Source organism: Perissodus microlepis, chromosome 14 (assembly GCF_051167445.1).
Source record: "Perissodus microlepis isolate ML-2025 ecotype Zambia chromosome 14, ASM5116744v1, whole genome shotgun sequence".
Classification (NCBI taxonomy): Eukaryota; Metazoa; Chordata; class Actinopteri; order Cichliformes; family Cichlidae; genus Perissodus; species Perissodus microlepis.
The window spans coordinates 34299497-34314609 of record NC_140474.1 but is presented as its reverse complement, the minus strand read 5'-3'; positions in this window follow the sequence as shown (position 1 = coordinate 34314609).

Genomic DNA, 15113 nt, shown 5'->3' with positions numbered 1-15113 from the left:
TAAATTGTCAATTTTAAAATCCTATGCACAAGTTTTGCAAACAACAAAGTTATTTGCATCCATTTACCTTTTACCTTGATTTTTTAAATAACCATTTCAAACTATTTACAGAACAATCAGCTGTTCTGTATTCAATAAGATGCCACACAAATTATTTGTGCCACTCCAAAAAAATAATTTCTGTCCACTATAAAGGAGAACATCACAGCCTGATACCTGCAGGTCTGACAGCAGCAGGTGTATCACTCCTGTTTCTACCTGGAGACAGCAGTCGCCTCATTGTTCTGACACACAACACAAAACTATCCACAACACTACACACTAACTACACAAGACAACACATTAACTACACACTCCAAACACGCTAAATGTCACAAATTTCTCACATCTCAAAACTCGCTCTCTCTCTCTCTCTCTCTCTCGCCGTCACTCAAAACTTCCCCTGTTTTGTTTTGTTGTTTTGGTCATAAGCAGAGAGTGCTTGCTGCGCTGTCCTTAGACAGTAAAAACGCCGCGTATATATTGTTTATCATGACTCTGGTTTTACGTGGCCTATCAACACAATTGAAAAACTGGTATATATCACCTTGTTGCTTTGTCTTTAAGTGGTTGTGTGATTGGCTTACCACAACTACTTTATTCTTCCTCAGTCAAACAGCAGCACTCATGCGATTGTTTTGCCCCCTTAGCGCCAGGTGTTGTGCTAGACCAGACCTTCCCAAAGTGTGGGGCCCGCCCCCTAGGGGGGCCGCAGAGCCATGGCAGGGGGGGCGCGGTATGAAAAGGAAAAAAACAAAACGCTTGGACACAGTAGCGGTTTTTGATACGGGCGACACGGGCGGTTGCCCGGGGCGGCATTGTGGTGGGGGGCGGCATCACGGGCATCGGCAAAAAAAAAAAAAAAAAAAATTGCTCGTACTCATGCTGCCCCGACATCAGCCAGCGCATATTGGGAATGGTACAGGCACTGATCGGTTTTCTATCGCCCATTTGATGGGAGTAAGGGCGCCCTCCGTTTGCGAGGTGCGCCTGCTGCTTGTGGCACAGGGAGGAGAGGGCGGGGCGGCGGGGGATTCTCTGGCTGGCTGGAGCAGCATTTAATAACCAACTCGCAAAACAAAACAAAATTTTAAAAAAAACAACAAACACGAAAACACCAGACATTATGATAGAGACTTATAATTTGCACCGATGTTTTTTCGAAATTCTATACGCGAAAAGTGAGCGCGAGAGCCCTCGGTGCACCTCCTTGCTGCTGAAATCAAAGTAAACTTTATTGTCATCTCCGCTACATACAGTCCAGTATATAGAGAGACGAGACGACGAGGCTCCAGTTACAGCAGTGCAAGTAAACAAACAATAAATATAAGAAGAGTAAGAAAATAAATCTACAGTTTAGGACTAGGGGTAAAGGGATCAATAACAATTTAAAATTTATAATTTACAGTTTGATGATTTAAAGTCTCACACACAACCCGTCGAAAAGGGAGGGGGGCCGGCTGCTTCCAAATAGAGCACATTTCATTCATAATGTTGTAAATTATGTATTCATGATTTGAATCCTGGGTTGTGTGAAATCCCAGAAATACACCTTAGACAAAGTGAATCTGTGAACTAAGGTGTAGGTCTATTAGGTTATGTTGTGGTGATCCTTGGGTTGGGGGATGGGTGTTCATACTGGAGTGCAAAATTAAAACCAATGGAAGATGGACAAGAAAAGTTCAAAGCCATCAGGTGCTCAGTTTAGAAAAAATAGAAAAGAAGAGGAGGAGAAACGAGCAAAAGATACAGGTAAGCAGATGTGTGATTGGATAATGGCAGGTCATCCTGAAACAATCAGAATCAGAATCAGAATACTTTATTAAGCCCTAAGGAAATTATGTGGGTTACAGTTGCTCCAAAAAGAAATGGTAAAAATAGTAACAGTAACAGACTGAACTCCAAACAATATATTATGTTACAGATTTTAATATTAATTAGTCATTGTCAGTTGTTGATTTGTCCTGTTCTCATTGTATGACGAATTATGATGGCTGTTTGGTAGCCGTTTGCATACAATGCATACTCTCTCTCTCTTCGTGTGTGTGTGTGTGTGTTTCTCTGGTGAATTTCGACAACAGTTTTATGTTAATGTACAATCCTTAATACGCTTTATGTGTGTGTGTGTGTGGGGGGGGCTAGGACCGCCACTGCAGGCGCCCACAGAAACGCAAAGCAGGAGAGGAAGCATAGCTGAATAGGTTTCCAAACCAACTTCATTCTAAGCCAAAGACTAGAAAATATGGTGAAGTATATCTTCCCTTTGGTTTCACCTGCACAAGTGCCGAGGTAGGTCTCCCCCTGCAGAATTGGTTTTCCCTTTGTTGGGAGCAGCGCTGGGCTCTTCAAATCACGGGCAAACAGTATCCCACATTCTTGATTTTTAGTTCACAAACACTTGTTATAATAACTAACTACTCCTGACATTTTGGAGATGTTAGCTCTTTATACAGTAAAGTTACAGCGGGATAAAAATAATATCAGGCTGATCCTGCCACGATTTGTTCCCCCGGTTCAAATCACGGACAAACAGTAGCCTACAGCTGTTTATGTTTTTAAACCCATTTTGCACAGAGAGGCATTTTTTGAAAAATGTATTGATAGCAATGTTGAATATTATTACACAGGGGAAAAAAAACAACTACACGTAAAATAATTACACCGTGATGCCTCTGCCTTTGTAAATGGAGGGACAGTAACTGCGTGTAAAACCTGCAGATAGTCAGATTAACAGTATTTTGTCTCTATCTGCCATTCTGCAATTCATCTCATGTAAACAATAACGTGGCGCACAGCGTGACGTGAAAAAGGCACATAGCTTTGACGTTGCATGATGAACTCTGTATTCCTCGTCCACACGTAAACGCAAAAAAGGAGTTTTAAAAAAATCTCAGTTTACGTGTGGACGAAACAGCTGCATTCTCAAACATTTTTCTTGTAAAACAAAGGGGGGCCCAGCAAAAAAAGTTTGGGAACCACTGTGCTAGACAGTGATCGTGATTACCGTCAGCGGGAGCGCGCGCAGCTGCTTAAAGCTGTAGCACCCTGATTACTTACAGCTACTTCCATGCAACTGATATAAGATGCGGTAAGCTGAACACAGCTTCAACCGTCTGTTTGTTGAAAAATAGTAACGGACCGCATTTTCTTGTTAGTAACTGTAACGGCGTTGTAATGATAGGAATAGTAATTATTAATTATTTTCATTACTGAAAAAAGTAACACCGTTACTTGTAATGCCGTTATTCCCATCACTGCTCAGCATTAGCTCAGAGAAGGTTAATTAGCAAACTGATTTAATTCTGTTTTGCTTATGTTTAATCACTTCATTGAAAGATGCTGCATTAAAAAGTCCAAATTGTGGACCTATTTTTTTTGTTTAACCCTTTGTGAAACAGTAAAGGTAAAACCCTGAGTATTAATCTGCATTTGAATAAATAGCTCTTACAGGTTACTCCAGCCTTTTAAAGTAACAGAGCCTTGGGGCTTATTTTTCAAAGCCACTAAACTAAACCTAGTTATATTTCAAGAGCACTGATCTAAAGGGACGCTGCCGTTGATGGGTGTAGCTAGTAGGACTAGGCTTGCAAGGCCATTGCCCCCAGTTTTTCTTATCAGAGGCAGGAGGGCAACCGCCCAGAGGCCTTCGAGGCAGTTAGTACCGGGCTAATGCCCTCATCCATTTAAGCTCTGCACTGCCTACTGGGTAAGACTCATAGGATCAGTGTGGTGTAAATAAGGCACGACGAGTCCACAGGTCAGTTTTCAGAGCCATTTTATTGAACGCGACTGCAGCTCCCAAGCTACCAGCCGAACATATACCACAACTCTCCCCACAAACCCTAATTCCCCTTATTTAAGTCGGCAGGAGTAATTGCGGATGCCGTGAAGCTGCGTCCACCTTCCCTGCATGGCACCTCAGACCACGCCCCACCACATACCCCCGATGGGGGTATGAGGCCGGGAAGTCATCTAGCCGAACCAGCCATCCAGCTTCCTCCGAAGGGTGGCTGACCTGTCCCTGTCCCTTAGTGAGGAGAACAGCCATCCAGGAGGGGCTCAGTGTAGAGCCGCAGCTCCTCCACATCAAAAGAAAATAGTTGATGTGGTTTGGGCATCTGACAAGGACGAGCGCCTCCGGTGTTCTGAGCGTGTCCTGGGTCTCACCGGGAGGAGGCCCTGGGAAGACCCAGGACACGCTGGAGAGATTATATCTCTCGGCTGGCCTGGCAGTGCCTTGGTGTTCACCTGGACAAGCTGGAGGAGGTGGCCAGGGAGAGGAAGGTCTGGTATTCTCTGCCTAGGCTGCTGCCCCCATGACCCAGCCCTAGATAAATGGAACAAGATGGCTGGATGAAAATATAAAGTGTTGAAATTTGTAATGTAAAACATAAAAAGCTTAAAATGTGATGCGGCCCTGGATAAGTTAATACGAGAATATAGCTTGCAATTTTGAAATGTTCTCTAAATGAAAGAAACAGGAATGTGAAATAGATTCTATACGTGAGTCAAAAATTACACTAAGACTAAGGAGAATGGTATTCAAGGATTATTGCCTCAGTTTTGTCAGAGTTTAAAACAAGACAGTTATTGGAGATCCAGTCACTAATCCAGGAAGAACAGTCAACTAGGGTGGACAGCCTATCTAGCTGGTCAGGCTAGACATGTATGGTTGAATGTCATCAGCATACAAATGATAAGAAATGCATATTAAGTAAAATATTATGGTCAACAGAATCAAAAACAGCACTGAGGTCAAGCAAGTCCAAATTGCCTCGCAATTATAGCTATCATTATAGAGATCATTAAAAGAGCAGTTTCAGTGGCACGCTGCTTTTGAAAAACAGATTGAAAGTGGTCAGAAATCTGCAAAGTGCATAGTAATGATCTAAACTGATTTTCAAAAATGTTTTCTTTTTCATTTTGAAATAGGCTGCTGGGAGAACTGGCATCAATTTGAGGTTTTGTAAGTAATTGAGTACTTAAAATCGGATAGAACACAATCTTGCCTCAGTGAGCTGTTAATAATAGACAGCAATAAGGGAGCAATGCTTGTGAGAGATCCAAACAGGACAGAAAGAATTAAGATCTCTAACAAGGATGATGAGGGTCTTACCTTATCCCTTATATTAACTAAGTCATTAGTCATAGGTAAATCACACGGTTACTGTGTAACCTTGGTTCTCTTAGTGAGAGACTATCTCTCCACACCGTTACGTATTCCATATGTACGAGATACGACCCCCTTGGTCGTGGTGTGTGGATACTTCTTTAAGACACTCCAGCACACCTGGCTACGCCCCACAGCTCACGTATAAAACAGCTGTGCAGACGTGACACCGGTGATAGTTTGATCGGAACACGTCTCCAAGCAACCTGACGGTGGAGAGATAGTCTCTCACTAAGAGAACCAAGGTTGCACAGTAACCGTACGTACTATCATATCGAGACTATCTCTCCACACCGTTACATTATCCATATGTACGGGGTAACTCTGTAAGACACCCCGCGAGGAGACAGTACAACCGAACCCCCGAGAGTGAAGGTGCACAAGTACACATAAGCAGACCACCCTGGTCAGGGCTTCGCCAGACGCGAAGGCCAAGCTGGGGGGTGGAGGCAGTAGTCTGCAGACGCCAGACTGGCCCGAACCTGTAGTGCAGGACGCAGGACCGCAAGTGATTGGCCGCTCAAGGTCAGCCTGGGAACCGTGAGGCAGACCGCCAGGGAGCGCAGCACACCAAGCTGCCTAGTAGTATCCTGCTGGTCGCATAAGCTATGCGGGCAATGCCAGACAGACAGCCTGCAATGTCAGCACAGCCGCTGAAAGCAGAGGGCCGAGGTAGGGACGTGACCCAAAGTGTCTGTCCCCAAGCCACCCCGCGCCATCCACAGACTGGCAAGGGGGCTGGCGGTCCAGCCAACTGAAAGGCCAATTGGGGACACAACCCGAAGGTGTGCCCCAATGCCGGTTGGCCACTAAGTGCTGTTGCAGCAGGTGAGTCGCAAGGGCGAACTTGCTACTCGTGCACAGTCGGCGCTGGAGGGTGGAGAACACTCACTCACTGGCTGACACATCAGACACAGCGAGGTCCAACTGGCGCGGAAACCGGTAAAGTAGGCAATATGCCAGGGGAACACAGCCTGCAGCCGCAGCAGCTCATATGCCAGACAGAACCTGGCTAAGAGGCTGGAGAACGTACACTCGCTGCAGTGAAGTCCGACTGGCGCGTTAGCCGGCTAACCGCGGGCAATACGCCAGGGGAACACAGCCCGCAGCAGCAGTACAGCTGCGAAAGGTAACGTAACCCGCAATATGTGGGCAATCTGCCAGACAGAGAGGCAGCGCCGCAGGCTGGAGAACTGTCAACTGCTGGCCCAGGCGGCAGACGCAGTGAGGCCTGACTGGCATATAAACCGGCGAAGCACGGGCAATATGCCAGGGGAACACAGCCTACAGCAGTGCTGGCCACTAGGCCCAACTCAAAGGATGTCATGAGGGAGAAGGACGGCTGGAGGACAGGTGATCCTAGGCTCTGAGTCCTCCCTGCCTCACCTGAACACGGCTGTCTCCACACGCCTGCATAGGGCCCTCAGCACAGCGAGGTGGCCGCAGGGCAGACAGGTAGTCCCATTAGGCAACCCTGGTCGTCCGACCGGAGCCAAGCGTCATAAACATCAATCTCCTGACAATCAACCTCCACCGGCCCAGGCCTCACAAGGCGGGGCCATGGCAGGGAATGCTATGGGACGGGGCCGGAAATCAAGCGACCCAGACATAGGTCCACCTGTCCAGGCCCCACTCCAGTGGCAGCCAGAGGGGATGGAAGCTTCTTCAACATCGACCTCACGGTAATCAACCTCCACCGTCCACCTGGGCCGGTGGAGGTTGATTCCCTCACACGCTGCAGCCATCATCCCCATTTTAGCCTAAGAGGCACAGGATGTGGGAGGGCTCTCCGTGTCCCCAGCCTGCCTGCAGCTGTCGTGTCAAGCTCCATCCCTATAGAGCGACCGACAAAATGGCCACCAGCTGGTGGCCACCAGCCACCAGCAGTTACCCTCATGCCCCTGTTAGAGCATGCCGCCCTGCCCAGGGAGGGCTTGAAGGGGCATCCAGAGGGACCAGGGACGGGGCTATCGGGTGAGGGGCCAAAGGCAAACTAATCCCGCCATGCATGGCAGCAACCATCTCCGGGCAGGGGACCATAAATGCTGGGAGGCAGGGCACTCAACTGCCTGCAACCAGACCAATCAGGCAGCAGCGGCACCTGGGATAGGAGGCGCTGTGGCTGTGTGACATCACCAACCTTGAGGTGTGTTCTACTAGACAGGACCTCATGAAGGGCTAGTTCCCACACCTGGCATGCTCCAATCAAGAGCTGAAGGGATCCATCTTGCCCGACACTGTGCCTGGGGACCAGCAGTGGGCAGCCCAGAGACAGGTGGGCAACACCGGAGGAGAGGATGGAAGCTTCTTCAACATCTGCCTCCTGATAAGTCAACCTTCACCGGCCCAGGCCTCACAGAGGCAGGGGCGACGCTGTGGGAGAGGCCAGCAGTGAATCAGCAAGATCACTCTGCATGCTCCAGACCAACGGCCAATTAGAGATGCCACTTGCCGTATGCTGGCTGCAGGAATCATCGAGCCTTCACACAGTGAGTGGTGTAGTCCTGTTGTGCTTTTGCCAAAGAAAGATAATTCTAAGCTTAGATGTTGTGTAAACTTTTCTGAGTTAAATTGTATGTTTGTTTTTGATCCGTATCCAATGCAAATCCTAATTTTCTGACAACCCTTGACCTCTGTAAAGGATATTGGCAGGTTCCCTTGACAGAATCTTCAAAGGACTTACATTCAGAGTACCAAGTGGATTGTTTAGATTCACAGTGATGCCTTTTGGTTTGCATGGAGCACCGGCTACATTCCAAAGGTTGGTGGATCGAGTTTTGAGGGGTGCAGAACAATATGCAGCTGCATACATTGATGATATTGTTGTCTTCATGCTGATGTTTTTCAACGCATCAAAAATGCAGGACTTGTCATAAATACAAAGAAATGTCACATCTCCAAGCCCGAGGTGCAGTACCTGGTTATGTAATAGGAGGTGGAGGCATTCGCCCTCAGGTGGCAAAAGTGGATCAAGTTACTGCAGCACCCTTTCCAAACACAAAGAAAAGGTTGCAATCATTTTTGGGGTTAGTGGGTTGGTACTGCCAACTAATTCCCAATTTTTCATCCAGAGCGGTTCTACTAACCAACATGAAAAGAAAGTCTAGTTCTATAGAGATTGAGGGAACTAAAGAGGCTGAGAATGCATTCAATGATTTGAAAGACCATTGGAGGAGGCATTGGCAATTAAATGGGCCCTAGACACCTTAAGCTATTATTACATTGGGAAAGTGTTTGTTTTTGAGAATGATCATTATGCTTTGCAATGGATCCACAACATGAAAAACACTAATGCTAGGATAACAAGATGGTACTTGTTGTGTGCCCACCTTATTACTAAATTAGGCAGAGCACTCTGAATTGAATCAGGACATAAAGCACGGTCTTTATGTTGCTTTATTGAACACTGTCCATCTTACAACTAGCCACTTAACGGGGCTTCCTCCGGACAACAACATCCGGTTCAAAGGTCATCACATTAAGACATAGCCATATATCAATACATGACATCCCCCTTTTCCTTAGACTCAAACTTTAGTTGTAATAACTTTGATGTCTTTTTTTTTTTTTCCAACATTGAACATTCCTCTTGTCTTACTTTCTAACAATTATATAATCTAACTGTCTCACCACACATGTACCTTTCTTTTTTCAATATATACATGTCGACATACACATATGAACTTGAAACTTGCCAAATTTAAGTTGCCTCTTCACCTTAACATATTATAGTTCATTTCACCACAAAATCACGAAACCTCTCTGGTATCTTTTTAGCCCTGTGTGATCTACTTGGTCTCTCTGGCCCCTGGGAGCCCTCTTGTGGTATTGGAGTGAAGGTGTCAGTCTTTGTGGGTGTTTCACCTTCCTCCCTTTCAGGTATTGTGCCGTAGTGTCCTTCTCTGGTCTCATTTGTCTCGTATTTCTTCACATGTGTGGTATTCCGGCGATAGCGAGCTCCTGTTGGTGGTTCAATAATGACTTGGTTTCCAGTTCTGCTTACAACTTTGTGTGGTGTTGCGTTGAATGGTGTTCTAAACTTGTCCACTTTGTCTTGTTGAACCAGCACTGTGTCTCCCGTGTCAACTTTTGAATACTCAGCTCCCCTTCGTTCATCAGCATAAATCTTTGATTTTCCTTTCTGTTCAGCGTCTCTGTCATGCACGTCCAACTCCGTTGTTTTTGCCTCACTGATGTTCGGTAACTTTCCTCTCATTTTGCGGTTGAACAGGAGTTCTGCTGGACTTTTGCCCGTGGTTGGATGTTCAATGCTGCGATACACTGTTACATATTTTCTTAGCTCTCGCTTCCAGTCAAGTCCTTCGGCTTGTGCGATCCTGATTCTTTTCATCAATGATGCATTTTGACGTTCCACTTCTCCATTTGCTTGAGCCCATTTTGGTGTAGTTCTTATATGTTTGATTCCATTAGTTTCACAATATTCTCTGAACAGCTCAGATTTGAACTGTGGGCCGTTATCAGATTTGATGGTAACTGGTAGCCCATGTCTGCTAAATATACAGTCAATAGAGTCAATGACTTTTTCAGCAGTTGTAGATGACATTACATCATACTCATAGTACCGACTGTAGTAATCTATCAGTACAAGTATTGAGTGGTTCGAAGGTAGCGGTCCCAGTAAGTCTACCGCCACATCTCGCCATGGTCCATCCGGTAAAAGTGTGCTTCTCAGTGGTTCAGGTGGATCTGGTCTGGCTACTATTTGACATCCGTGACAAGCTTTACAAAACTTTTCTGCAGCTTTGTCCATCCCTGGCCACCAAACTTTTGTTCTGAGATGCTGTTTGGTTCCAACAATTCCTAAATGTCCTTCATGAGCTAGTGACAGTGCTTGAGCTCTGAGGTTTTCTGGCAATACAATGCGAGTTCCCCGCAAAACTATGTAGCCGATGACACACAGTTCATTTGCAATGGGTGCATATGTTTTGCATTTTTCAAAGTGTCCATTTTCAATAGCTCTTCGCACTTCTGTTAATTCTGAGTCTGTAGCAGAGGCTTCTTCAACCTCTCTTGTTGTGAGTGCTTTTGGAGTAGCATTAACTGCAACAAATCTCACATATTCTTCAGATTCATGCTTATGTATCTCTTTTGACGTGGTGTCAGACAGCAGTCTTGACAGTGAATCCGCAATGTTTTGTTTTCCCGCGATGTGCACTACTTTAAAGTCATATGGTTGCAGTCTGAGAACCCATCTTTCTATGCGTGCACAAGGTTTAGATTTCTGGCTGTATATGACCTCTAACGGCTTGTGGTCTGTGATTAGGTCAAACTTCCTGCCATACACATATGGATGTAGTCTCTCACATGCCCATACTAGTGCTAGGGCTTCTCTTTCTGTTTGAGAATATCTTCGCTCACAGTCTGTTAAACTCCGACTTACGTAGCACACTGGTACCTCTTCTCCGTTCTGTATTTGTATTAGCACTGCGCCCAAGCCTACAGGGCTTGCATCTGCTATGACTCTGGTTGGGGCTTCTTTGTCAAAATAGGCTAGGGTACCTGCTCTGGCTAACTCAGTCTTTAGTCTTTCAAATGCTTGCTTTTGTTCTGGCCCGAATGTAAACATAGTTTCTTTTCGAGTTAAATGTCTAAGTGGTTCAGAGAGTGTAGCAAACTGTGGTATGAACCTGCTACTGAAGCCTACCAATCCAAGAAAGCTTCTCACCTCAGTAGCATTCTTCGGTTCTCGGGCTTCCACCACAGCTCTCACTCTTTCTTCAGTTGGGCCTATGCCTTTCTGTGTCAGCAGTATTCCCATGAACACGAGTCTGTCCATGTTGAACTGACACTTCTCTGAGTTTAGTGTCAGGCCACAGTCAGAGAGTCTCTTCATCACAGCATGCAGGCGCTTATCATGGGTTTCCTGGTCTGGCGCGTGTATGATTACATCATCTGAAATGTTCTCAACTCCTTCAATGCCAGCTAGTGCATTGGCAATCTCATGCTGATATTGCTCATTAGCTGATGAGACTCCAAATATTAGCCTTTTGTACCGGTATACTCCGTTGTGCACTGCAAATGTAGTTATCTCTCTTGACTCCGGGGTAAGCTCTAGCTGATGGTATCCCCACTTGAGATCGAGTTTGGTGAATATTGCAGAGCCGTTTAGTCCTTGCAAGATTTCATCCACAGTGGGTATGGGGTATCTTTCCCTGATTATTGCCTCATTTGCTTTTCTCATGTCTAAGCACATTCTGATATCTTTGTCACATTTCTTTGGGAGTACCACTACAGGATTTACCCAAGGTGTAGGTCCTTCTACACGTTCTATAATGTCCATGTCGATTAGTTCATTGATCTTTTTCTCCACTGCATCCCTCAAATGATAAGGTATGCGCCTCAGTGGCTGTGCTACTGGTTTCACATTTGGATCAATGTACAGGCTGATCTGTTTGGTGTTTAGCTTTCCTACTCCTTTGAACACTTTTGGATACTTTTCTTTAAGAGTGTGCTTTAAATCTGTGACCACCGCCGCATTTTCACCTATTTTCAACACTCCTAACTTTATGGCAGTCTTTTTCCCCAGGAGTGGTTCACCATTACCTCGAATCACAATAAATTCAGCCTCTTCAGTCCTGTCACCAATCTTGATTTCACATCTGAATGCACCTTTAACCGTGAGTGCCTGTGCTGAGGAATATGCATATAAATTCCTCTGCTCTTTGGGTACATATGAGTGACATTTTATCTTTTCAGCTTTTAGCTTTTCCCATATGTTTTCTCCCATCACATTACTTGTAGCTCCAGAGTCAACTAACATTTTCAACTCTATTCCCCCAACAGAAAAGGTAAGTTTCTCAGGTACATTATCATCATTCACAGTAAATGCATAATCATCTTGTTCAACAGCATTCACATTTTGTTTCTTTTGTCTTTTTGTACGACACATTTTTGAAAAGTGGTCCTTACCATTACACTTGTGACATGTTTGTCCTCGTGCTGGGCATTTGGGATCTTTGCCCATGTGGTCAGTATAACCACACCTGTAACACTGTCTGTCTGTTTTATTATCATCTTTCATTTTTCCTTTTGGTCTGTTGTTCTTCTCTTTCTTTGCTGTAAAAATCCGGCTGACCGTGTCCTCTCCTTTCTTTTCCCCGGCGACGCTCATCGCCGCCATCTGCTCCTCCACACGTTCACAGTGTGAAGCCACCTCCAACGTGCGCGTTAGGGTTAAGCCTGGACCCTCCTCAAGCAGCTTTCTCCGTACATATTCAGAAGTGCATTTACTCAGGATAGCGTCCCGTATCTGGTTATCATTGTCAGCTTGAAAGTCACAGTCCTTTGCAGCTCGCCTCAAACGTGTACAAAATTGTTGCACAGTCTCACCTGGTGTTTGGGACAATTTGTGGAAAGTTTGGCGTGCGTATGCTGCATTCACTTGAGGAACAAAATAAGTGTTGAGCGCAGTCACCGCAGCGGTGACTGCGCTCTCCACTCTCCCGTCTCTCCCGTCTCCACTCTCCCGTCTGTGGTAGAGTGGAGAAGACGTCCTGCACGTCCTGTCCGGCCATGTGCAGTAGAAGAGCGCGTCTCCGCTGTCTGATCGTGGCTGTAGCATCATCCGTCAAAATAAGACCTTTCCCATCAGCAAACAACTCGAAGGATGTTAACCAGCGCGTCCATCTCGGTCCGAGCGTAGCTGGATCAGTGTAGCAGGCAAACGGTTGAATACCCGACTTTTCCATGTTAGCCCACAAGTTTTCGCTAACACCGTGCCGCCGCTGGGTCTACTTCTCACAAAAACAAATTCAGGTCCGTGTCATCCTCGTCGCCATTGTTGTGTGCCCACCTTATTACTAAATTAGGCAGAGCACTCTGAATTGAATCAGGACATAAAGCACGGTCTTTATGTTGCTTTATTGAACACTGTCCATCTTACAACTAGCCACTTAACGGGGCTTCCTCCGGACAACAACATCCGGTTCAAAGGTCATCACATTAAGACATAGCCATATATCAATACATGACAGTACTTATCGCTCCAGTGTTAGGGTACCTGGGTGGTTGACCCAGTGTTTTCAGTTTTGGTTTTGGTTTCTGTTTTGCACTTTTATTTCTCCAGTTCTTCTTGGTTTGTGATTTTGTAGTTCTTAAGTTTTGGTTTCCATACTCCCTCTGTTCTGTGTCCAGTCTGTGTCTCTGTGTCTGCCCTGGCCCCAGGTAATATTGTTTTTCTCATAGAACCGTTCATAGTGTTTTCCTTTAGTGCTACTGATAGAATCTCAGAGCGTAGCCTCATAGATTATAGATGACTTCAAGTGATTTGGGGGTTCATGCAAAGTTATGTGCAACCTTGTAAATTAGTATTTTCCTCTGAGCCGGTTATAAGGCTCTCGCCTTTAGTTCATGTTTCACTCACTAAGAGTGTTTTATGTTCTTCACTCATTTTTTTGTCACAACTGACCTCCTGTAACTTAACTTCACTTAATTCTACGCCATTAAGCCTCCAAAGTTTTGTCTGCACCTGAGTCCACTCTCTCACCTTGGGCTGCACGGCCGTGACACAAAGATCAATTAAAGAAATAGTCTAAATATCAATGATATTGAAAGTAGCTGTACATAAATGGTAAATGGCCTGTATTTGTATAGCGCTTTACTTAGTCCCTAAGGACCCCAAAGCGCTTTACACTACATTCAGTCATCTACCCATTCACACACAGGTGATGGCAAGCTACATGGTAGCCACAGCTGCCCTGAGGTGCACTGACAGAGGCGATGCTGCCGGACACTGGCGCCACCAGGCCCTCTGACCACCACCAGTAGGTAACGGGTGAAGTGTCTTGCCCAAGGACACAATGACTGAGACTGTCAGAGCCGGGGCTCGAACTGGCAACCTTCCGATTACAAGACGAACTGCCAGCTCTTAAGCCACGATCGCACATAATGTTAAGTATGTGATGGTTAATTATTAGAATTTTATTTAAAGAAATTCATGAAGTCATTTCTAGTTAAAGGACTCCTTGGCTCAACAGAGCTGACCTTTTTTTAGCCTGGCTACAGTGCTAAAGAAAAACCTGGGGTGGTTCTTATTTTCTTCCATCGGTGATGAATTGTAAGCGATGTTAGCTTTACAGATGGCTTTTATAGAGCAACAAACGATTTTTCAATGCAAAATGGAAAAATCTTCTAAATTAGTGAGATGCCATTTCCTCTCCAACTTATGAGTTATGTTCAGGAGGGGTATGCATTTGAGTTATACCAGGGAGTCAAATACCTCTGATTTAAAACATGCTTTTTCAGAGGAGCCACAGTATCCAGAGTCGTACGCAGTGAAGATGTAATACTGTTAACAAGATATTCAACCTCTGTGTTTGTAGATTTCAGTTTGCTGTTCTGTACTATGTTGGCACATGGCATTGAGGTAGATAACAGTAGATGAATTATATCCTTATAATTAGCTACAGCACTGTCAAAAAGAAATCTAGTATAATCAAAATCTATTCCCCACTGCCATGTAATCCATTATTGTGAAAAGGTTTTAGGAAATGTTTAAACAAACCGGAAATGCTATTAAATATTCTGTTTCTATATATGTCAGAACAAGATAGAAAGTGTTTAGAGCAGCGAGTGGGTCTTTAAATTTTGAAATAAGTCTATTAAGTCTAATAGTAGATTAAATGATATGTTACAGCTGTCATTTTTATGTTACACACCCTAAAGTGCTTCCACCTTAAGTTTGTTTGCAAGCAACTGCAGCTTTTAGATAGCTTTTAGAGATAGTGGACTCTTATAGGTACCTGGGTGTTCACCTGAATAATAAACTGGACTGGAGCCACAACACTGATGCTCTTTACAGGAAGGGTCAGAGCAGACTCTACCTGCTGAGGCGGCTGAGGTCATTTGGAGTCCAGGGAGCGCTTTTAAAGACCTTCTATGACTC